Source organism: Tiliqua scincoides, chromosome 2 (assembly GCF_035046505.1).
Source record: "Tiliqua scincoides isolate rTilSci1 chromosome 2, rTilSci1.hap2, whole genome shotgun sequence".
Taxonomy (NCBI): domain Eukaryota; kingdom Metazoa; phylum Chordata; class Lepidosauria; order Squamata; family Scincidae; genus Tiliqua; species Tiliqua scincoides.
Window position 1 is genome coordinate 134537551 of NC_089822.1, and position 24599 is coordinate 134562149.

Below are 24599 nucleotides of genomic sequence, written 5' to 3' on the forward strand. Positions count from 1 at the left end.
CGCCAGCCGGCATTGGGCTAGTGCTGGACGAATGCTGGAGCTCTGCTGCTTGGTGGTCGTGTGGATCGCTGAGCAGTGGTGAGGTAGGTGGAGGCGTGGGGGGAGGTGGGGAGCAGGCATGCCAGGGGCGGGAGCTGCTGGCCCGACACAGAGGCTCAAAATTCTATGCCGACCCAAGGGTTGGTGTGAAATCAAATAGCCCCATTGCGGGGCTACTCAGCTTACCCGGGGGAAGGGAATGAAAGTCCCCTTCTCCTGAGGAGCTGCCAGAGGTGCCTGAAAAGCACACAGGATGCAGGGCGGCCATTTTCTGCACTACAGAAGCCCCGTGCACCGGACAGCTCAGGACTGGGCTGCCGGTGTGGCTCTTGGGCCAAAAGTTTGCCCACACCATTACCATCAACATTGCCCTTGTTGGGGCAATGCTGGGAATGCGTAATTGAATACTGTATGTGGGTTGCAGTTCGGTGCACACTTGTTAATGGCTATCACTGCATTCTAAGTAGTGTGGCTGACTTCTGGGAGGAACATGGACAAGACTGCACTGCAACCCAGGTGTGTGTCACTCCTGTTCTATATTCCGCTGCAGGTTCAGTGTGGGTGCGTCTTTGACAGAAGCTAAGAGCTGTGATGGCTAAGTGTACATGCAGTATGTAAGGCTTTGATCCTTCGAGGCATCCTTTCTTGAATAACTTGCTTAATGTTTGCCTTTGCTTATGTGAACCACACAGCCACATGCAGCCCAACAGCCAAAGGTGTTGAGTGCCTTTGCAACCATCGGAATAGAACTGGAAGTAATACACAGCTCAATCCTATCTTGCGCTGGAACAGGCAGGCCAGGAGGATCAGGCCTATCTGCCCTACCTCCCGCTCTCTGCCCGCCCACCCACTTCCGGGACCACCCTCTGCCTACCCTCCCCCCACCCTGGAACGCCTTCCTCCTGCCTCCCCCCGCCCTCCCCTGTCCCGGCTGATGCAACCTACCTGGGGCAAGCCACCACAGAGGCTGGCTGCAGCCTCTGTGCTCCAGTGCACCACCATGTGCTTGTGCATCTTGCTCCTGAGGAGGCGCAAACATGCTTTACGGCATGTTTGCGACCCTCCTGGTGTGGCACAAGGGATTTGCACCTTTAGGATTGCGCCCACATGCCTTTTGGCTGAGTAGAAGAGTTTGGCTTTTCCCATATCACAAATGTATATTGGTTTTTAGAATGAATGAGAGATTTTAGGCTACAGTATTTTAATTGTCATGGCTGTTTCTTGCCATTGTCTCAGGAAGATAGTTGGTTGAGACCGCAGATTATTAAGATGCCTTTTCTCTCTCAGAGAACTACAATTCCCAGTGTTCCTTGGGAAGAGTGAGTGACTGTTCAATCAGTTGGTATGGATATATTTTTCTCCGTTATCAGCAACCTGTTTCTTATCACTGCAGTTTTACTTAACTGGCACACCAAGCATTATTTTTTTACATTTGTCACTGTATTTTTCTGATAGAAGGAGGTCACCTCTCTTTTAGGCAAGCACCCTGCCTTGTCCCATTACATAACCAAACCAAGTACTTCAATGCCTTACTTAACCCTGGGAAGCTCCCCCTTCCCTCTTGGGATGATTGATGGTGGGTCACTGACATCAGCTGACAAACCCAAAGGTGAAATGATGGGTGTTGAGTTACTGATCCACCTCCTACTCACTGAGTTTTGTGCACGCTCATCAGTTACAGTCTGAACTTGACTGAAGTTGAGAGAGGAGTGTGTGCCAGCTCTCAACATCTCAGATGTCTTGTCTGTGGTCCAAAATGACTTTGTGTCTGGACATTTATGGTATGGGTTACTCGCCTGTTCTTTTTACAGTCAAGGGCACAGCTAAAAGCAGACCTAGTTGTTATTCCACAGGCCTGGTGCTTCTGCCAAGTCCTTCCCCAAGAAACCCCCAGCATGGAGAAGTGTCATCTCACTCTGAATGCCTTTTCTGTTACGCCTGGCTCCTTCTTGATGGGGCTTTTCCATGGAGCTGTTTTCTCTCCCAAGCAGGTGACTTACCACACTGCAGGCTGCTGAGGTTGAGGGTGTTTTTTTTTAAAATAGATGCAACATTACATGGGATGGCAGGAGCCCAAATGCACGCTTCAACTGCTCATCCCTTCTCCCTTGTCAGCAACATTGGTGGAAGATATAACCTAGTTTTCCCTGCAGATCAAATTCATTTCTGGAAGGATATTTTATATGATTCCAACCGATGGAAAATTCCAGAAAACCTAAATTGCTACGGTGGGAATAGTTGGAGCTAAATGAAAAGACATTTTGTAGACAAAATACCAATCTCTACCTAAAGAGTAGCCAAGAAGTTAAAAATTAAAGTTTATCAAGTGTGAGGTGCTGTGGTGATTTGGTAAGGCTGCTGCAGCCCACCATACAGGAATGAGGGATGGGCAAGGCACACAGTGCACCTGGCTGTCCCATGCACCCTCAGGTATGTTGGGGGGTGACTGTGACAGACAAAGCATCCTGACAGGGACAGTTCTGCTAAGGCTAGCTTACTGCACAGAAGCATCATTAGGGTCTGGTGTCACCTGGTGCAGAAGTCAGCAACCTGTAAGTTTGGCAGTGATGGGAATCTGTCATCACGTCAATGCCAAACTAGCGGGTTGCAAAGCTTTCTGACACTTACGTGAAAATCCCCCTTTTTGCCTTTTAGCTGTGATTTTCTCTCTCTATATCTGGTTATGCTATTATGGGCTATAATATCATGCAAACTAAACTGTTCCCCCAGCATACAGGCCACATTTCCAGGACTTTGGTCAAGCCAAAGCTCATGGTTACACAACCAACCAACCCCCATAGTCACACATTATAGGAGGAAGTCTTGTGTCTTAATTCAATCACTGTTTAAGCATTTCCTACATTACTGTATGCAAACTTGAACTGCCTTCCATGATTTTGGTATTGAAATTCTGTTTCTGATTCATTGTATTGTACCTACAGCCTGTATGTTTTCCACACATTCTTTGTTAAGTTCCCCCTTCTAGAAAGTCAGCCATTGACCCCCTGATTGAATTTTGCTGATAACTGATACCTACATCCTATTTCCCATTCAAACTTATATGTATGAAAACAGGACACTAAGCACCCAGCATTGTGTTAGCAATCAAACTACCTTCCAGCTCAGCACATAGGCACTGTCTCCTAACTGTCTCCATAGGCTTCCTCTCTCACACACACACACTCTCTCTCTCTCCCTCTCTCCAAGGCCCAACGCATTTGTGTTGTGTCAGAGGGTCCCCTCCACAGGACTCCCCCCCCCTCCAACTGCTCTACAGGACAGGTAACTATCTTGCGCCTGGAACTCCTTCCCTTCTTCCCCCCTTTTCCTCCCCTTCTAGCCCCATCTTTAGTTAGCAGCTGGGATTGGCATAGCAGGGACTCCTAAAATCCTTCCCTACAACCCCCTTCCTTTTCTGATTTCCTTGGATGCACCAGATACTCTTCACACGCAACCACCATGAAAGCTAGGTACACTATACTCAAGCATTAGGACCAAGAAATATTTCTCCATGTGCATTATTTTTACCTTTGTTCTTTTGTAATAAACCATAATCTTTTATTGAAAGTTATCTTTCTCTCAGTCTCCTCTTTAAGCAAAAGGGAATTTCTCTGCATTATGCCGTCTTGTTATCCAGCCTACGACCCTAATGTTCTAATAAGGGCAGTGTAATAATTCCCCTAAACAAAACAGCCCTTTTGGTAACAGTACTAGAGCCTTTGCTATCTCTATATACATTATATGTACAACATTGTTATATAACATACAGCTCACGTGCAACCAGGCTTCTCCAGTTGTGGAGGGCACTGTGCCCCCTTTAAGAAGCAGCACACACTGAGGGAGCAGAGCCTGAGGTGGCTGAGTAGCTGTGTTTTTCTGAGCTCCTGGAAAGCTCTTGGAAAGCACAAAATCTTTCTTCCCAAAATCGCGGGTCTGATGAGATCTGAGGATCAGTGGTCAGGAGAGGCCTCGATCCTACAGTTGGTGTATGGTTTCAGAGAAGAAGGGTCCAGACTGTTTTTTCTCCAAGGGAACCCAGCCATCGCTGTCGGTGATGGTGAGGATTCAATGTTGAAATTAAGCCGAAGGCTCCAAGCAGGGAAGGAAGCTGAAAGAAGAAGCAAGTGAGTGTTGTTCTGTTGTGTGTGTCTGGCATTAATTGACTAATTGACTGCCTGATTAAGCTTTTGCCTGAGAGAAGGAGAAGGAGGGGCAGGCTTTCCCCCTCCTGGGAGAAGAGGAAGGAGGGGGAGGCTTTCTCTGTGTATTTGTTTGTTGATTTGAGAAGAAGCTTTGGAGGAGATCTGCAGAGCTTGTTATGGAAATATGAGTGCATAGCTCTAACTTTATAAATCTAAAATTTGTTGGATTACAAATTAACTGTCTTGGAATACAATTATTGTTGTGGAGTATTCAGTTTTGTTTTCCTGCGGAGAGCTTGTGGAGTGCCTGTGGAGAGCGGCTGGAGACCCGCTTTTTTTTTTGTTTTGCAAAAGTGGTTGATTGTTTACATTCCTTTGATTATCTCTTGGAAAGGAATGCGGTTGACATAGAAACAAATATAAATAACAGAAATAAGAACATCCGGGACATCTAGTGGGCTAAAAAAGATACTACAAGGACAAGAACAGGACTTGACAAGTAAGAAGAAAGAAGATATAAGAAGGAAGAAAAGGATAACAAGAAAAGGAGCGAAAGTTAGGAGCTCTTCTGCCCCGGAGTCCAGCTTGGGAAAACTAACACAAGAGGAACAGAAAGGGAAAGAATGGAAGCAGACAATAAAAGATAATATAGAGAAGTTAGTGGTGATGGGACAGCAACAAACAAATCAATATCTGCGGGTTCAAGATATTTTGGATGCGTTAACTACACAACTAGATGATCTTAGTGTGCAACTCAAAGATGTTATATCTGAATCACATGAGAAAAAACAAAGGATTATGGAAAAAGTACTGGAAATGGGAAAGCGACAAGTAAATCAATATTTACAAATCCAAATTAGCCTGGAAATCTTAATTCAATGGACAAATGAGTCTAATACACAACAAACAGGAGAGGATCAACAAAAGAGCAAAGAAATGGAAGATAAATCCAAAACACTGGAGACAGGACAATACAAACAATTGGAAGAGACAATGTTATTGGAGATAGCTTGGAAGATAAAGACCAGACCAGAAAGGAGAAGAAATACTTCGACTAATTGATGCAGATTGGATTGATCAAGTGAAGGAAGAAGAAATACTTCAACCAACTGACATAGATTGGAATGATCAAGTGAAGGAGATGACTCATCAAGAAGTTGATTTAGCAAGAAGGCGAGTACATTAAACCGTGATCTGTTAAGAAGAATTCATGTGAAATTTATTAGAAAAAAAAGATGGAAAGTTAAAGTCTAGAGAAGAGAAGAGATTTGGCAGACCTGTGGATATTTACGTTGGAGACAAGGGAATAGATAAAAAGAAAGACAGTAATGTGTTAATTTTGTATGTTAGAAATTAAAGTTTATTAGATGTCAATGAGAATTTATACAAGTTTTATAGGTGATATGTAATATGTATAAAAATTTTAGCTTGATATTAATAGATGTTAGAATTTTAGAGGATAATTTTAATGAATTAGAATTAATTTTAGGTGATATTGTTTTGGATGTTTACGTACATGTTTATGTATTTAGTCATGAGGATATATTAATTTTGGATGTTATAGATAGAGAAATGATATATGTAATTATTAGGATATTAAAAGTTGTTAGAATTTAATATGTTAGATATTGGATTATGATATTAATTCTTGTGAGGATTTTGCATGCTAGATATTGGAAAGACACAAAGATCCCAATGAAAGATGAATTAATAGAGAACATAATGAATGTGGTGGAAATGGACAGATTTCTAGAGAGCTTGGATCAACAGTGAAACCGATATAGATTGAGTAATGAAAATTATTTTATGCTTGGTTGAAAATAAAGTTGTAGAAGTATAAGATAGGGTATTTAGATGAGTGTATTATATGTATATACGATATGATATGATAGATAAATGATAAATGATATTAAGAGGCTAACATAGAAGAAGAACTGGATTAGGAAATATGTAATGATTTATTAGTTATAGTGATGTATGATATCTTGCACCCTCTAATACTGTGTTTATGTATTGTATTATGTGTTATGTGTGTTTGTTATTTTTGTTTTTGGAAAAATAAAAAAATTAATTAAAAAAAAAGCAGCACGCAGCACGGTCCCCCACCATCTTCACCTCCACACACACAGTTTGTGGGCGAATAGCTTATGCGTTAATGTCACTCCTTCAAGTCCAAGGAGTTCAAATCTACTCCTGCTGTAATGTTTGAAGTGTAAAAAGACACTGTCAGGGTCTGGACTCACTTCTGTGTCCACCCATCCCCTCCTTCTGGCTGCTGTGGCTCCAAAGAGGAGGCAAACAACTCTTCTTGTTGGACAGGTAGGACCCAGCAGGAAGAACAACATCAAGGGAAAGGGCTTCATCTCAGATCCATCCCTGCTTGCCTAGCAATCAGCAAAATTCTAGCATCGCTCATATTCACTGCACCACAGTGTAAGTTTTACTTCAGAGGTGTATTTCTTTTCTGGAAGAGAGGTACCATCTGAGGCAGAGACTTGAGACATTTTATTATCCCCTGATTCCCAAAGCTTGAGAAAAAGTACATACCCAAGGCCTTTCCTGCCATAGGAAGCTGTCTTTTTCTGTGTCAGGCTAGTGGTCTCTCTTGCTCAGGACAATCTACACTGATGGGGCCAGAGGCCCTCCAAGGTTTCAGAGGCCCTCCACTCTTGTTTGGAGATGCCAGGGATTGAAACAGGGACTTTCAGTTGTTTTACAGTGAGCTATGACCCCATCGCTGGCTTGCCTCTTCCCACACTTGACTTCCTCCTCCCTTACTCATAGTAGGAAAGTAGTAGGAAAGCAAAGGAGGCTGAGTGCTCCTGTCAGCTCCATGTCTTTCCTCACCTCTTTTCCTTCAAGAGCAGCTTATAGACATACCAATTGGTGAAAGTCTCTGGAAGGAGATGCATGATGAGAAAAGCTTCCCTTGTTGGGTTTTCTGTGTTCTGTGACAAGCAGAGTAGCAAGGGCAGTAACAAAGGTGGCCACCCTCCCTGTTATCCCCTCAACCGAAACTGCTGCACTGTAGTGATGCCCAGGTGCCATGCCAACAACTGAGACAGCAGGGACGTGTCTGTTCTGATGTTTCCATGCAGCTGGGCCCAGGGCCAGAACTGTGCCCAAGGAACGTCCCTGTCTCATGCGCACAAAAATTGCCTCAGGCTCCCCAGCTCAGGTGACATGTAATTACTGATAAATATAGGTGCGTTGCCAAGGAGTGGGGTGTGTGTATGGCTCCTGAGCTGGATGTGACTGTGAGTCCCACATGGGGCTGCCAGCCCTGTGACTGCTCCAGCCCTAGATCCAAAATCTGCCTGTTTTGTGAGTTAGTTAATTGCAAACAATCTGTGAAGGTCAGATGGAGGTCACAGGCAGAAGCTGCTTGAGCAACACCAGTGCCGGACACTTGTTAAAAGAACACCAGTGTTGCTCCCACTTCAATTTTACACAGACAGAGTTTTTGCACTGCAGATAAGAGCCCTAACTTGAAAGAGCACATAAACAAGCCAAAGGAAATGACTGCTGAGAATGATTATGGAAAATGATGGACCGGAGATGAACACAGTGTAATATCTGTACTCATTTACCCAGAGGTGTACGTATACAAAAAAAAAAAAAAATCTCCTTCAGGTACTATAAGCCTAGGTTCTGTAGCCCTAACTCTCCTCCTTTAGCACCATTTCTCTGAATTTTTAAAGGACTATAATTTATGGTGAGATGTGTGTACTATTCGCTAACCCTTGAGACTTCCCATCTGTTTATGTTCACCACTGCCCAGTCACCCTTTCACCTTTATCTTCCATCATGGGTTCTCATAAGAACATAAGAACAGCCCCACTGGATCAGGCCATAGGCCCATCTAGTCCAGCTTCCTGTATCTCACAGCGGCCCACCAAATGCCCCAGGGAGCACATCAGATAACAAGAGACCTCATCCTGGTGCCCTCCCTTGCATCTGGCATTCTGACATAACCCATTTCTAAAATCAGGAGGTTGCGCATACACATCATGGCTTGTACCCCATAATGGATTTTTCCTCCAGAAACTTGTCCAATCCCCTTTTAAAGGCATCTAGGCTAGATGCCAGCACCACATCCTGTGGCAAGGAGTTCCACAGACCGACCACGTGCTGAGTAAAGAAATATTTTCTTTTGTCTGTCCTAACCCGCCCAACACTCAATTTTAGTGGATGTCCCCTGATTCTGGTATTATGTGAGAGTGTAAAGAGCATCTCCCTATCCACTCTGTCCATCCCCTGCATAATTTTGTATGTCTCAATCATGTCCCCCCTCAGGCGCCTCTTTTCTAGGCTGAAGAGGCCCAAACGCCGTAGCCTTTCCTCATAAGGAAGGTGCCCCAGCCCCATAATCATCTTAGTCGCTCTCTTTTGCACCTTTTCCATTTCCACTATGTCTTTTTTGAGATGCGGCAATCAGAACTGGACACAATACTCCAGGTGTGGCCTTACCATAGATTTGTACAACAGCATTATAATACTAGCCGTTTTGTTCTCAATACCCTTCCTAATGATCCCAAGCATAGAAATGGCCTTCTTCACAGCCGCCGCACATTGGGTCGACACTTTCATCGACCTGTCCACCATCACCCCAAGATCTCTCCCTGTTGCTTACTTCCGGTTTCTTCTCCAGGCAGTGCTAGCTACTGAGTGACATCCTTTTTCAGGAGGCCACAGCTCAGCCCAGGGATTCCCCACTGCTGTTTCCAGTCTGCCAGCCCAGCAACAAACATATCTTATGCCACCTCTTTGTTAGGCAGAAAGGGCAAAGTTAGGCAGACTTAAGCCTTTGATATCAGCTTTATAGAATGAGGAAGCAACTCAGAATGCTTCTCTTTCAAGGGCAGCTTTTGCAGTTTGTCTAACCTGGCCCTAATAAAGTTGCACTGAATTCAGTTCTTTTTGTATGCTTAATCCTAAATTGGAGTTGGAAGCGTTGACTGGATTGTTTATGCATTTTATGTTTTGAATTGTAGATCTCATTGTGTGAGTGGCTGAAACCCAATACAGTACTCTAAACAGAACTTGGGCAATGACTATACAGTACTTGGGCAATGAATCCAGTAGCTGCTGCTTTCCCCAAAATTGCAACAGCCCATCAAATCTCTCCTGTCTGCTCATAAGAACATAAGAAGAGCCCCACTGGATCAGGCCAAAGGCCCATCTAGTCCAGCTTCCTGTATCTCATAGTGGCCCATCAAATGCCCCAGGGAGCACACAAGACAACAGGCACAACCTGCGTCCTGGTGCCCTCCCCTGCATCTGGCAATCAGAGGCAGCCTGCCTCTAAAACCAAGAGCTTGCACATGCTCCAAGAGCTCCTATGACTCGTAACCCGTAATGAACTTCTCCTCCAGAAATTTGTCTAGTCCCCTCTTAAAGGCATCCAGGCAAGATGCCATCACTACTTCCTGTGACAAACAGTTCCAGAAACTAATTACACGCTGGGTAAAGAAATATTTTCTTCTGTCTGTCCTAACTCTCCCAACACTCAATTTTCGTGGATGGCCAGGTACTAAGGCTCAGGTACTAAAGGTAGAAGAGCTTTCTTTGAGTCAAACACTGGCAACCACATCCTGGTAACAGTTCCCATTGATATGAAATGAATTAAAATAAATGATTATTAAGAAGAAAACAACAACACCCTTTTCACAACTAAGAAGCAAAAGAATAAGCATGTGTACAAAACTAAGCAACAATTACAAGTATTTATATCAATGCTAGTGTTGCATTTCCAAAATTGATTAAATGATAGGCACTCATTTGAAGGGTGATTCAGAATGCATGCCCCCACCTAAGAAGTGTGAACTGTTTGCTTGCATTGAGGATGCAGCATATTTTCTTCAGAGTGGCAAGTTTGTGACAGCTCCTGTACCTTAATAGGTGCCTGGCAGGAAGACCTTTGACAGATGTGGCTTTCCCCACTACAGGAAAACCCACATCAGCTAAACTCCCTACCATGTAAATGCCAAAGGTACAGGAGCATCCTTCAAGGTCAGAAGCTGGCAACCTTGTTCCCCCATGACTGTGCCACCAAACAGATGGCCCAGTGACAGCTGTGAAATCCTCATTGGTTGCTGAGCTGCTATGCAAAGGGCTCTGCCACTCTGGTGACATAAATTAGCTCCATCATGGCCTGATTTCTGTTCTCACCTAGGAGACGACTGTGTTGCTTAGCTACTACAGGGGTTGCTTTGGGATGCACTCTGTTGTATCCAAGAGGGCTTTTTCTTTTACTCTTGGGGAGCTGGATTCCATGACTGTATTACGTATAGAGAGGATCCATGTGATGAAACTTTTAATACTCATAATCTTAATTCCTAGGAGGAAGGTGCCGCTAAAATGTTGTTTTGCAGTGTAGTCCTACACATATGTACTCTCTTACTCTCAAAGACATGCATATAGATTGCAGCCTAAGAATGTGGTCCTAGGTATCCCTCCACTGAAGTCAGTAACTATTTCTAAGTAAACGTGCACAGGATAGGGCAGTCAGACTGCAGTCCTAAACATGTTTGTCAAGAAGTCTCACTTATCACAGTGGGACTTACTTCTGAATAGTAGACATGTTTATGACCAGGTTACTAAATTCATTATTAAACCACCATCTACTACAATATTTTGATTTGCCACTTGTGATATACTGCTAAGTACTATATAATATTTTTAAAAAGGGAAAGAGGGGGGACCCGGGAAACTATAGGCCGGTCAGCCTAACATCTATACTGGGTAAGATGGTGGAATGCCTCATCAAAGATAGAATCTCAAAACACATAGACAAACAGGCCTTGCTGACACCGCTACTCGGTATCGAGTAGCAAGACACCGCTACTCGAACGGGCCCCCCTGACCAAGGAATTAAGTCAGATAGAGGTTAAAAGAGAAGATGTTTCAGACCTCATTGATAAAGATCAATAAGTCACCGGGCCCTGATGGCATCCACCCAAAAGTTATTAAGGAATTGAAGAATTAAGTTGCTGATCTCTTGACAAAAATATACAACTTGTCCCTCAAAATGGCCACGGTGCCAGAGGATTGGAGGATAGCAAATGTCACACCAATCTTTAAAAAGGGAAAGAGGGGGGACCCGGGAAACTATAGGCCAGTCAGCCTAACATCTATACTGGGTAAGATGGTGGAATGCCTCATCAAAAATAGAATCTCAAAACACATAGACGAACAGGCCTTGCTGAGGGAGAATCAGCATGGCTTCTGTAAGGGTAAGTCTTGCCTCACAAACCTTTTAGAATTCTTTGAAAAGGTCAACAGACATGTGGATGCGGGAGAACCCGTGGACATTATATATCTGGACTTTCAGAAGGCGTTCGACACGATCCCTCACCAAAGGCTACTGAAAAAACTCCACAGTCAGGGAATTAGAGGACAGATCCTCTCATGGATTGAGAACTGGTTGGAGGCCAGGAAGCAGAGAGTGGGTGTCAATGGGCAATTTTCACAATGGAGAGAGGATCTGTCCTGGGACCGGTGCTTTTCAACCTCTTCATAAATGACCTGGAGACAGGGTTGAGCAGTGAAGTGGCTAAGTTTGCAGACAACACCAAACTTTTCCGAGTGGTAAAGACCAGAAGTGATTGTGAGGAGCTCCAGAAGGATCTCTCCAGACTGGCAGAAAGGGCAGCAAAATGGCAGATGCGCTTCAATGTCAGTAAGTGTAAAGTCATGCACATTGGGGCAAAAAATCAAAACTTCACATATAGGCTGATGGGTTCTGAGCTGTCTGTGACAGATCAGGAGAGAGATCTTGGGGTGGTGGTGGTGGACAGGTCGATGAAAGTATCAACCCAATGTGCGGCGGCTGTGAAGAAGGCCAATTCTATGCTTGGGGTCATAAGGAAGGGTGTTGAGAACAAAATGGCTAGTATTATAATGCCGTTGTACAAATCTATGGTAAGGCCACACCTGGAGTATTGTGTCCAGTTCTGGTCGCTGCATCTCAAAAAAGACATAGTGGAAATGGAAAAGGTGCAAAAGAGAGTGACTAAGATGATTACGGGGCTGGGGCACCTTCCTTATGAGGAAAGGCTACGGCGTTTGGGCCTCTTCAGCCTAGAAAAGAGACGCCTGAGGGGGGACATGATTGAGACATACAAAATTATGCAGGGGATGGACAGAGTAGATAGGGAGATGCTCTTTACACTCTCACATAATACCAGAACCAGGAGACATCCACTAAAGTTGAGTGTTGGGCGGGTTAGGACAGACAAAAGAAAGTATTTCTTTACTCAGCGTGTGGTCGGTCTGTGGAACTCCTTGACACAGGGTGTGGTGCTGGCATCTAGCCTAGACACCTTTAAAAGGGGATTGGACAAGTTTCTGGAGGAAAAATCCATTATGGGGTACGAGCCATGATGTGTATGCGCAACCTCCTGATTTTAGAAATGGGTTATGTTAGAATGCCAGATGCAAGGGAGGGCACCAGGATGAGGTCTCTTGTTATCTGGTGTGCTCCCTGGGGCATTTGGTGGGCCGCTGTGAGATACAGGAAGCTGGACTAGATGGGCCTATGGCCTGATCCAGTGGGGCTGTTCTTATGTTCTTATGTTCTTAATATGCCACCATCAACAAAACGCCCCTCCAAGGATACAGTCTGGTTCAGGATCATCTATTAGGTTCACAAAAATTAAATAAAAATGTTATAAATGTGAGCATTCATATCCTTGGTGAACATGTATGTTAATGCCTGGAGAAAAATTACATGAAGGCTGGTACTCCATTCTGACTGCAAAAATTATGATACTTCAATATCAACACGCATGAAATCAAAAGATCATTTTTTATATAAGGCATTTGTGAAATCTCTTAATTTTTTCATTCCAGCAGGAGTTTTGAATTGACATTAGTGAAATTTCTGATTAAAAGCAGAAATTCACATGTGATCCCAGACAATGAATCGTAACTCACAGGCTACAAGTACTGGTATATTTCTTAAAACAAAGAAACATACAACCAATTGACAAAGATGTTCCAAACTGCTTGGGTGAAGTTCACAAATGTAAAATTGCCTCTGTGATGACTAGTGTGTACACACCGTACTTTGTTGATGATGATCTAACAGACCAGTCCAGCGCAACTCTGTGCCAATGCAGCTGTGCACACTGAGAACATAACAGCCCCACTAGATCAGGCCATAGGCCCATCTAGTTCAGCTTCCTGCATCTCACAGTGGCCCACCAAATGCTCCAGGGAGCATACAAGACAGCAAGAGACCTGCATCCTGGTGCCCTCGCTTGCATCCCATGGGCCAGTGGCATAGCTAAGGGGGTGCAGCGGGTAGCAGTTGCACCAGGCAACAAGCTTTAGGGGGGGCAACAAGCTGAGCTTGACACCAGTGGCCAAAATTGTGAAAAAATTTGGTATGTACGAATAATACCATCAGGTTATATATAATTGGAAAGGTAATTTAAGGCAGACTGCAATGCAACAAACCCCATTTGATTATCTGTATTCTATCAAACGTTATGGCCAATTAACCAGAAAATGAAAACACAACTGCCATGGAACAAAAAGTGGATTTTCTTAACTCAAAACTGATCCATGTGACTGATTGTTCTGAGAGCCAATGAGATGTTGTTATGACACAGCATGGAACCACTAAGATGTTAATATGAGTCAGCTCTCATTTCCATGTACCATAACACAGCTGCTAACTGGTAAAGAGGCACTTTTTCAAGTGGTGCTCCTCTTATATTTAGCAGGGGGAGAATAACATCCCTCTTCACCTCAACACAGTGTCTCTAACCAATAAGGGGCACACTTTTTATTTATTTACTTACGTAATTAAATTTGATTTTGTCATGGAGGGGGGCTACAAAATCTTCTTTGATCTCAGGTAGCATATAGATGTTTTAGCTATGCCACTGGCTGGGGAGAGGTGGCAGATCAAGTGTGTGGTGAACTGCTGGGGGGAGGAGGCAGGTTTCCCCCCAATGTGCACTTTTTAAAAAGCCCAGGTGTGACGTCACTTCTGGTTGTGACATCACTTCCGGGGCATCATTCTGAGCTCTGCACTGGGCTACATGTTCATTAGCTACGCCACTGCCATGGGCACGTTTTGAGCTGCAAAGGCCTCCTTGAGGTGAGGGAGCATTTGTTCCTTCGTCCTTAGGTAAGCTTTCGCTCTGCTGCTTGGTCTACTCGGTGCTATCTAGATATTTTGCTGGCACAAGTCTGAGTGGAGCTGCTGCCATCAATGCTGCCCCCTTTTCAGCCTCGATACACTCCCCTCTTTACCCTGTTCTTCTTCCCTCCTTGTTCCTCCCACCCACCTCCCACCCCTGTGCCAACTTATTGGTACTGGGGCTTCGCTGAAGGAACAGCTCTGGCCAATCACTGTTTGCTGTGGTAATGGGGCTGTGCAGAATGGCAGGCTGCAATTGTTGTAACACTCACTGCACCACTGAAACACATTCTGGCAGTGCAGAGGCTCAAGGATATTAATAATAATGGTCTACATTGGAAACAGTTTCTTAATGTAGCCAATGGCAGCAGGCAGATTCCAGCAGCTTTGGTGCACCTTCATGTCACTGGCTTGCTCTGTTGACCTGTATGGACTGTGACTGCTCTGTGTTGCGGCAGCACCTACAGTCATCATTTATATTCTGTGGTCACAGCTAAAGACCGGTGTCAGGAACACTGAAATACAGGTTTGGAACTTCTAATTATCTTGCCTCAAAGGAGCAAAAGCACATTTGGTGGATGTAACCATAAAGGGGCTGAAAGGTGAATTTAAGCAGTAAAGCAGAAAAAAGCCAAGATCAGACGCCTACTCTCCAGATCAGTGGTTCTCAAACTTTTAGCACTGGGACCCACTTTTTAGAATGAGAATCAGTCAGGACCCACCAGAAGTGATGTCATGACCGGAAATGACATCATCAAGCAGAAATTTTTTTTTTGAACAGTCCTAGGCTACTATCCTACCCACACTTACATAGGAGTAAGTCCCATTTACTGTCACTGGTACAAGTGTATACATAGTAGTCTGTGAAAAGTACAGATCTGTATCATTTCCCCAAATGCAATCACATACCATGGCAGCATCAAGTCTAATATATTAAAAATAAAATATTGAAATGAATGGGGACCCACCTGAAACTGGCTCATGACCCACCTAGTTGCTCCCGACCCACAGTTTGAGAAACACTGCTCCAGACCATTCACTTCTGAATCTCTCTGCTGCACGATTAAACCAGTAAATCAGCTGGTTTCAAAGAGGAAATGGATGTCAGATTATTGCTCACAAGAATTTTCAAAAGTGAAGCGGCAAGTATAGCAGCACACACAAAAATGTGCACTTCATTTATAGGATCAATCCTCTACCCCATGACTTGTTACACATCTGAGACGATCCAGGGCACCTTTGAAATCTGTGTAAAAAGAGGCATTAGGGCAAGTTTCTTGCATTCTTCCTTGTTAAGCCCTTCATGCCATAATTTCCTCTTTTATAAGAACATAAGAACAGCCCCACTGGATCAGGCCATAGGCCCATCTAGTCCAGCTTCCTGTATCTCACAGTGGCCCACCAAATGCCCCAGGGAGCACAACAGATAGCAAGAGACCTCATCCTGGTGCCCTCCCTTGCAACTGGCATTCTGACATAACCCATTTCTAAAATCAGGAGGTTGCGCATATACATCATGGCTTGTACCCCATAATGGATTTTTCCTCCAGAAACTTGTCCAATCCCCTTTTAAAGGCGTCTAGGCTAGACGCCATCACCACATCCTGTGGCAAGGAGTTCCACAGACCGACCACACGCTGAGTAAAGAAATATTTTCTTTTGTCTGTCCTAACCCGCCCACACTCAATTTTAGTGGATGTCCCCTGGTTCTGGTATTATGTGAGAGTGTAAGAGTTATGTGAGAGTAAGTTATTATGTGAGAGTTATACAACTATTAAAGGTAGGGAGGCATGATCCTGACCTCTGTCGCATCTGGTTACCTTGCACACAAGACATACTTTGTCTGCCTCCTTGAGATTGTGAAGAGGGAACAGATCAAGCCTTCCATCTGCCCAACAGGGGGAGCCAGTACTTTGAAGAGAGCTTCTTCACATTTAGCCTCCTGTATGGGTAGTGAATGTTCCCAGCAGTTGAGAGACAAGCAAAGTAAACAAAAAGGGAGGGAGCATTGCGACAACCAATGCTGTCTGATCACATGCTCCAGACTCGCCTATTTTAGTGGGTCCTGTAATAGACGACTGTGGTGTACTACTTTGCCAGCCAGGTAGCATTCTGACCACATGTCAGCAGCCTACTCATATTAATCTCACCAGAAAGGAGCTTTTTTCTTAACAATGACAATTGTTTGTGCTTGTGTGTATGCAAAGGAATCTGTCTAGTGGTGAGTTGACAAGTTATGAAAGTTTCAAAGGATCAAGCTGTAACTACAATTATAAATATCTGGCCATTTGAATCCACTTCAGGTAGAGCAGAAGCAAAGGAGGACCAGACATACAGCATGTAAAACATTTCATAGTTGAGACATAAATCCATAACTATTGTGGATTACAGAATACTGCAGCAGATACATCATGTGTTATCTTCTCAGCCAACCTGAACCCCTTGCAAACAGGAGCCATGGGTTTTGAGGAAACTGTGGCCTCCCCCACTTTCCTCTGGGATCCTCTTTGCTTGAACTGAAATAATCAAGGGGCACTCCTTTCAGTGGTAGGGTTCTCTCTATACTGGTCTCCTGCCCAGCCTGAGAAGATGGCACTAAAGTTTTAGTCTCTTACTGTACTTGTCCAGGACATGTGCGCTATTTCCCAGAATGATGGGAGTAGGTTTCTTGGAATGGTCAGCACCACTCATGTCCCTTCTTAGCCCTTGAAGTTAACTCCTACTTTTGGGTATGCATGCATAGGATTGTATTTTGAACCTGGGGCCATTAATTAGTTGGTTGATCAAGACCAGGGGTGCTCAATAGGTGGATCACGATCTACCAGTAGATCGCGAGGCAAAATGAGTAGATTGCAGAGTGCCGACCCCCCCCCCTTTCAGGTGCCTCTGGAAGGAAACGCTGGGAGTAAGGCCCATTGTACTCAATGGGGCTTACTCCCAGGTAAGTGTGGCTAGGATTGCAGCCTCACAGCCTAATCCTAGGCATGTCTACTCAGGAGTAAGTCCTGTTATACTCAGTGGGGCTCAAGGTACACCAACATACATTGTACACATAAATGTTATATGTTATGATGGTGCGAACATTGTAAAAAAAACTCTGGTAGATCTCCGGGCCTTGCTGGGTTTCAAAGTAGCTCTCGAGCCAAAAAAGTGTGAGCACTCCTGATCAAGACTGTGCTGAACAGCTGTTATTCCCACCCAAGAGTCTTCCCAACTTGTACTCTCAGCGATTGAGAAGGCTCAGCTAGTGTTTGATGGAGTATTCCCACTGGGTGGTTACATCACTTGCATAAAAGGAACTGCTTCTGCCATAAAGTGACTCTCCTGGCAAGCTCGAGAGACCTTGGCTTTTGAACATGGCCAGCTCACTGCATCTACGGCAGTGGGTAGTCTCCTTGATGCGACAGCATGGAGGGCACTGCTGGCGAAGGGCAGGGAGTGAAAGTTTTCTCTTTCATTTCAGTCTGTTTTGCAAAGTCTTTCCTGCTTTCACTTTTACCCACCTTTCTTCTCATGTTGTTTAAACTTAAAACTATTTTAACTCCTGGTCTACTTGCTTCCTGGTTACAGGGAGGTTCAGTGGGTTGTCATGTCTGTCACTCTGAAAATGCTATTGTGAAGGATTCTAATAGGAATCCCTTGGGTTTAGAGTTCTCTTGCAAAGGTGTTTTTTTTTTTTTTTGTCCAGACAGTTTCCCTCTGTCTGGTCTTATAGCCTGGACTAGTGGCAATGGGTACATTCTACCAAGGCTTTCCCCCCCCCCCCCCACTCAGCTGCTTGTCCAACAAAGGGAAAGAAGGGAGCAGGGAAGGGTGAGTATGCTGATTCCTAGGTGCTACTTCCCCACATTGCAGTCTCTTGGGAGTTCCCTCTTGTCCCTGATGGGACACCACAAACTTGGGGCCTCAAACGTTTCATCAACTCTGTTACTTTTTTGCTGTAGTCAGTGCAAGCTTGTTCAACACTAGAAAGCCTGGCTCTGCATCATTGCCTCATGGGTAAACAGGGAGTCTTTTAGAATGAATGGGCAGGTGGAGAAGGGGCAACTAGCCCATGCCTGGTTTTCTCTATTTTTGTTTCATGGGCTAGCCAGCCATTCTCAATGAGAGCGGGAGCCCTGGCACATTCGAAGGGGACCACAGCCTTGGTGTTCAATAATAAATGATTTCATGTTTATCTGTTCGTGTTGTATCCTTGTTTGATTGGGGGGTGGGGGGCTGCAATCTGAGAAAAGGGACCGTAGCCAGAAAAAGATTGAGTATGGCTGCTATCTTGTTTCCTGACTTCCTCCAACTTCAAGCATCTTAATTCTCAGCTGAAATGTATCTTCTGTTCTTTGGTCAAGCTCTCTTTCTCCTCACTGCAGAGTTTGAGAGGAGTGCCCAGGACCGTGGGCAGCTTTACTGACTCCTTCCATAGCTGTTCGGTTGCAGCCATACTCATTTGTATGGATCTGTCATTTGTGTGAAGCCCAGAGTCCACATTTATGAAGTTGCCCTGGCTTGAAAAGGGATGCCTCAAATCATCGGAACCATGTGAAGCACCCTCTTGTATGACTTGGACTGGAGGTTATTTGTGGGAGTAGTCGCATGCCTGGCAGTGTCCCTCCACACTCTTGAGTCTGTCACCTGGCATAACCAGCCCATAATATCCATGAAAGGGATAAGCCCACCAAAAGGACTGAGAATGGGGGAGGGGGTGATTGGTTGTTGCTTTCTTCTTAACTTCTGGTATTCACTTCTGAACATGTAGGGGTTCAAGGGAAGAGCCTGCCAACAAAATGACACTCCTCTCCTCACATGTGTTTGTTCTATCCAAATGAATATCTGCATGGGGCTTGAGAGCTTGAAATCCTTTTCTGCAAAAGTTACTTGAACTGATCCTTACTCACTAACACAAGCCTTATTCATTTTAGCTGGTTTTCATTGCTGCTGGAACTTGGGTGAAGAATGGCATAAAACGATAAAAATAAGAATAAATCATCACTGATGAGCAGATAAATGGCTATGGCCACTTGCCCAGGTGTCACATAAATAAGTCTAAGGGCCATTTGGTTTCAGACACTTGCTCACCTTCAAGGAGAAGGTTTCTATATATCCTGTTTGATGCAGGGGAGGGCACCAGAACCCAGGTTGTGTCTTGTTGTCTTGTGTACTCACTGAAGCATTTGGTGGGCCATTGTGAGATACAGGAAGCTGACTAGATGGGCCTTTGGCCTGATACAATGGGGCTCTTATGTTCTCATGTTATTCACACAATATCATTGGCAATTCAAAACAAATGCCCCAGTATAAAGCTCACAACTTGCAGGAGTCTCACAATTATATATACATAATGTGACTGACAGGCAGAGTAGGTAGCCAGGTTTGAATGTGAAAGAGACTAGTTTGATACTCCCTCTGGGTGTACACCCACTATAAATAGCCATGGCAAGGCTGGGTGTGAAATCTAGATTTCAAACATGTGCCAAGGGACAGATTCAACTTCAAAGAATGAAAGAGTGAGAAAAATGTGACCAGGGAGGAGTGCTGGGTAGTAGTTCTCGAGTCCTTAAACTGAGGGAGACCTGCTAACAGAATGTTACCTTCATTCATTGGCCTCTCCACCTGACCCAAAGGCCTGCCTAATCCTGTTGTACTCCTCCTACAAGGCCAGGCGCCTTCCTGGTCACATTTCCCCCCCCCCTCCTTCATTCTCTGGCATAGAGCAAGTGAAACCCATCCCCTGGCACATGTTTGAAACCTAAATTTCACACCCAGTCCTGCCATGGCTATTTATAACAAGGTTTGCCCAGTTGCTGCTGATGGCAGGACCCAGGAAGCTGAGACCAGTTTGATGGACAGAGGCACACCTCACAAGAAATCCTGGTCCTTTCCTTTCTCTTGTCTGAAGAGTCGTAAAGGTCATATTTTAATCTGGACATATTTGAATTTGTCAAAAGGTGTGTGAAGTTTTGTTTCAGTAAAAATCTATTTCCCTCAATAAGTCTCTTGTGGACAGCCATGTCCAAGAGCTACAGAGGAACTATGAGATTCCAACCAGCCGAGGGCAGCCTTTCTTTCCCATTGATGTGGTCTGGGTACAGCTCCTTACTGTATGTACAGGATGCTGAGTAGGGAAGGAGTGGGGGGGGGGAATGTTGCAGTTTCTATTGCAGACACAGCAATGACAATGTCCACTGTATGCTACAGCAAGGAATTTAACATTTCTGTCAGGAAGTACAAAATTGCTCCTTCCCAAAGCCCCAAAGCACAATGTATGTTGACCTGTTGAGGCATCTCAGTAGGGATGTTTCCCCCAGGTTCTGCTGATTCAGGTGGGCTTGGCTTTGCATCTGACAGTATACTATGCAAGGATACAGCGTTGAATTACAGCTATTACCACCTCTGCACATAGTTCGGCACATTGCCCGGCAGAGTAAAGCAATACCATGATTGATTGGGATGTCGGGCCCAAAATAATAACTTGCTGATTGCATCACTTTTGAACATGAGATGCTTCTGTAACGCCACCCTTAGCAGGTCACCTTCAATCCAGGGCTGGTAGCCAAAGGGCATCTATAGGGCTCAGGGCCCATAGAGAACTTTCACTCCATATTTCACAAGCAGAGAGGGCAAACAGTTTTTTGTTCGATCAACTTCATTTGCAAAACAAGAACGGATGAACTTGCCAGATCTCATCCTCAGACAAAATGACTGAAGCAAGGGCAATGTTTGGAAGCGCGTTAAAAGAAAACTTGACATTGCTTGGAAATGTGGCAATTTTTCTACTTTCCAGATACGGGTTTTAAGAATCCCCTGATAAATTTTGAAAAGTGAGAGTTGTTCTTTTCAAATTCATTTTGGCTCTAGTTAGAATTCTGAAGCATCATTGAATAATTCTTTTTCACATCAGGTGCAAGGACTCAAAACACTCCTGAACCCAGGACTGCAACAGGGGCAGACCAGGTCCAGGAAGGGGGTGAGTTTGGCAGCAGCAGCTGCCAACTCTAAGCAACCTTCCTGGACCCGATCCCGTGGCCTGGTTCCATGCAGACATGTGCCAGTGATTTTATGGCACAGGTCTGAGTAGACCCCACCATACCAAGTACCACCTTGGGTACAGGAACAGATGTTCCCTTATCCAGAGGAGACTGCCTCCCTCCCACAGAATGCAGCACTTTTATATAATTAGACATGGTCACTTTTTGGCTTGGCCACATTGACCAGGGGGTCTCACAACCACTATAGTGCACTGCCTGGGGGTGGTGCGGGGGCAGTAGTTGACTTACCCCAGAGTGAAAAGAGGCGCTGAGACCTGGAAATTGGCTTGCACAAACAGTTTAATCTGGTGATATTCTTTATATTCATCAGGGCCTTCTTGCGCCACAAAGGCCCTGGTATACAGTCCTAATAGTAGTTTCACCTCAGTGCAGATAGAGTGAAGTTGAACTGTTCAGGACGCCTCCTGCTGGTTGGCTGCCTGGCCACTTGGTTGGGCTTCCGGGGTCCCCCAAGGTCTACAACACCCTGTTCCGGTCCAGGTGTGCCTCCCGTGGAAGGGATGGACCAGTTGCCCCCCACTAGGGACCCTTTCAGCCCCCACAGGAACAAGTAGAGATAAAGGATTGCTTACCCTTCCCCCAGCCACTTCTCCCCAGCCAGAGTCCCAGAAGATGCAACTTCCTCCTCCAGCTGCCAGGCCCCTTATGAGCCCAGCAGCTGCCCTGGCAGGCCCCACCCCTTCCAGCTATGTGACTGGCTGGAGATCCCATGAGGTCTCCAGGAGATGCTCTGCCTAGGAGCCCAGTTCAGGCAGTACTTGCAGTTTACTCCTGAGGAGATCCCTGCCACCAGAGCTGGGCCCAGGTGACAGATGGGCATGGATTTTGGTTCTAAGGTTGCCAACTTTTCAATTGGCCTCTGTAGTAGGGATGCCAAGTTTGACTGAAGCTATTCCTGGAGATATTTTTCCCCCAACAGGATGTCATGTCATCAAACCAATCTCCAAGATTGCTTCTGTTGTCACCCAGGAGATTGATGCTGATTCCTGGAGCCTCCAGGCCAATCTTGGGAGGTTGGCAACCCTGTTTGGTAGCTGGGTCATTAACAGAATGTGCAGGCATTAGCAGGTGATGAACTGATGTTGATTTATTTTTCAGTTATATACATGACTTCTCCCTCTCTTTTATCTTCACAACAACCCTGCAATGTAGGCTCAACTGAGAGATAGTGACTGGCCCAAAGTCACTTTGTGGGCTTCAGGGCTGAGCAGAGTTCCTGGGCTTCCAAGTTCTAGTCCAACACTCTAACCACAACACCACATTGGCTTTCATCTTCTCATCGTTTGCTCATTACCTGATTACTCATGTGTATCAAATTATTGTTAAAAGCACAGGATTAGACCTAGATGTTCTTGCTGCTGGCCAGTTGGTAATCCTACTTTGAACACATGCAATGTATATGCTACCTATTGCTATATGAATTTCTATATTCAAATTTGCCATGTTTGTATTTGAATGCAATTCTTTCCTCCCTATCAAAAATAATGCTTCCATTCCATTTCTGGACAGCTAATTGTGTAACAAACTAAGATCAATGTTCAAAATTGCCATTTCTGACAGTTGGTGTCATTCGCACACTGAGCACACCCCTTTTTGTCAGCAGGAGGCTAAACTAACAGAAAGTCACAAGCAGCAGGTAAGCCCATGTTGACCTCACAACTCTTGTTCCCTCTCTTTTGGGCCCATTATTCCCAACATACACAGTTCCCCTTTTCATTCTAGTTCCCTTTATCAAGTTGCAAACTGGTTTTTTGGTCTTGTCTGAAATGCTCAGATTGTGGGCTACACTGCAAAAACATTTTAAAAACCTTACACATATCAAATATATTACAGCAGTGCTTTTAAAAACTTATTGGCTCAAATCCCTATAAAAGCAAAATAAGATCATCAAGACCCCAGCTAAAAGCCCTCACTATAGAGCCCTCACTTTCCTGTCCTCAGCAGACCCATTCACCCCCCACTCATCCCTCTGCTTAAACCAAGGTTATTTCTAACTTTAGGAGCTGTCCAGCCCTGATATATAGTCCAGCCAGGTCAAGTGTCTGTAGCTCTTGCAAAGGAGACATATTTTGAAACCTGACTGTTAGGTCAGATAGGTCTTGGGGTCATCTGAGTACCCCATCCACAGCAGCAGCAAACTCCTATGAGTGGTTTATGCAGGAGGAGAAGCAGGGGTTGGACTCACGTCTGTCACCCTTCAGAGGCCTCTGTGTGGCAGAAGAGACAGTTAGCCCAGATGGTTTCCACTAGACTAGAGCCAATCTGGTTGGTTGGCAACCTTCGGTCTCGAAAGACTATGGTATAAGCCTACAGCACCCAGTATTCCCAGGTGGTCTCCCATCCAAGTACTAACCAGGCCTGACCCTGCTTAGCTTCTGAGATCAGACAAGATCAGGCATGTGCAGAGTAACAGTTGTTGCTTATGCTTTCTGGACCTTGGAATAGCAGGCTCTTGCTTCCAACCAGCTTGGAGTTGTTATAATCCTTACAAAAATGGAAGCAATTTTGATTAGCAGGTTTGTGAGCGTCAAGAGATCAATGGGATTGTGATGCGAAAGGCTTTCCAAGCTGTAAGTCTGCCTCCCTAGGGAAGCTCAAATAGGGTGATCACATACAGAGGAGGAATATGTGCCTCCTACACATGATGGAGCAGAAGAGGGAATTCTGGCCCTGGCAGTTTGTCCTGCAAGGGTGAAAAACACTAAATTCCTTTTACATACTTGTTAAAACCCTCCATTGGCAGAACTGTGATTTTTCAATGATTATGAAATTAAAACACATAACACCGCTTTCTGCCTTTCTCATTTTTGTAAAAACAAAATGGGGGGAGAACCCCCAAAAACTGAAAAAATTAACTGGAAAATCCATGAAAAATTAAATAATGGGCTGGATTGAGGTTTGCATGGGTAAAGATTGTGGCTGCAGCTGCGAACACTATACCACCTTTTAAAGTGATTATAATTTAGAATTATAATTCATAAAATGGTACCCTTGGAATAAAAACACATAACACCACTTTCTCTACTTTTCCTCCTTGGGAAAAAACAAAGTCTGCAAAAAAATAAAAACGTATAAGAACACCTCTCTCTGCTGGTCACCCTGAAGTTGGAGAGGAGGTGGGATAGTGCCATTTCTCCCTTTCTTCTCTAGTCTATGATGTAAATTGGCTATGAACAAATGTCTCAAAATGTGCCCCTCCACCACCATCAGTGGCTATGTTCT

General features: G+C 44.7%; 1 pseudogene; it reads right to left on the reverse strand.

The window, feature by feature from the left end:
• Nucleotides 1–23681: 23681 nt before the first annotated feature.
• Nucleotides 23682–23798, reverse strand: LOC136642908 (5S ribosomal RNA; annotated as a pseudogene).
• Between the last annotated feature and the right edge of the window lie 801 nt (nt 23799–24599).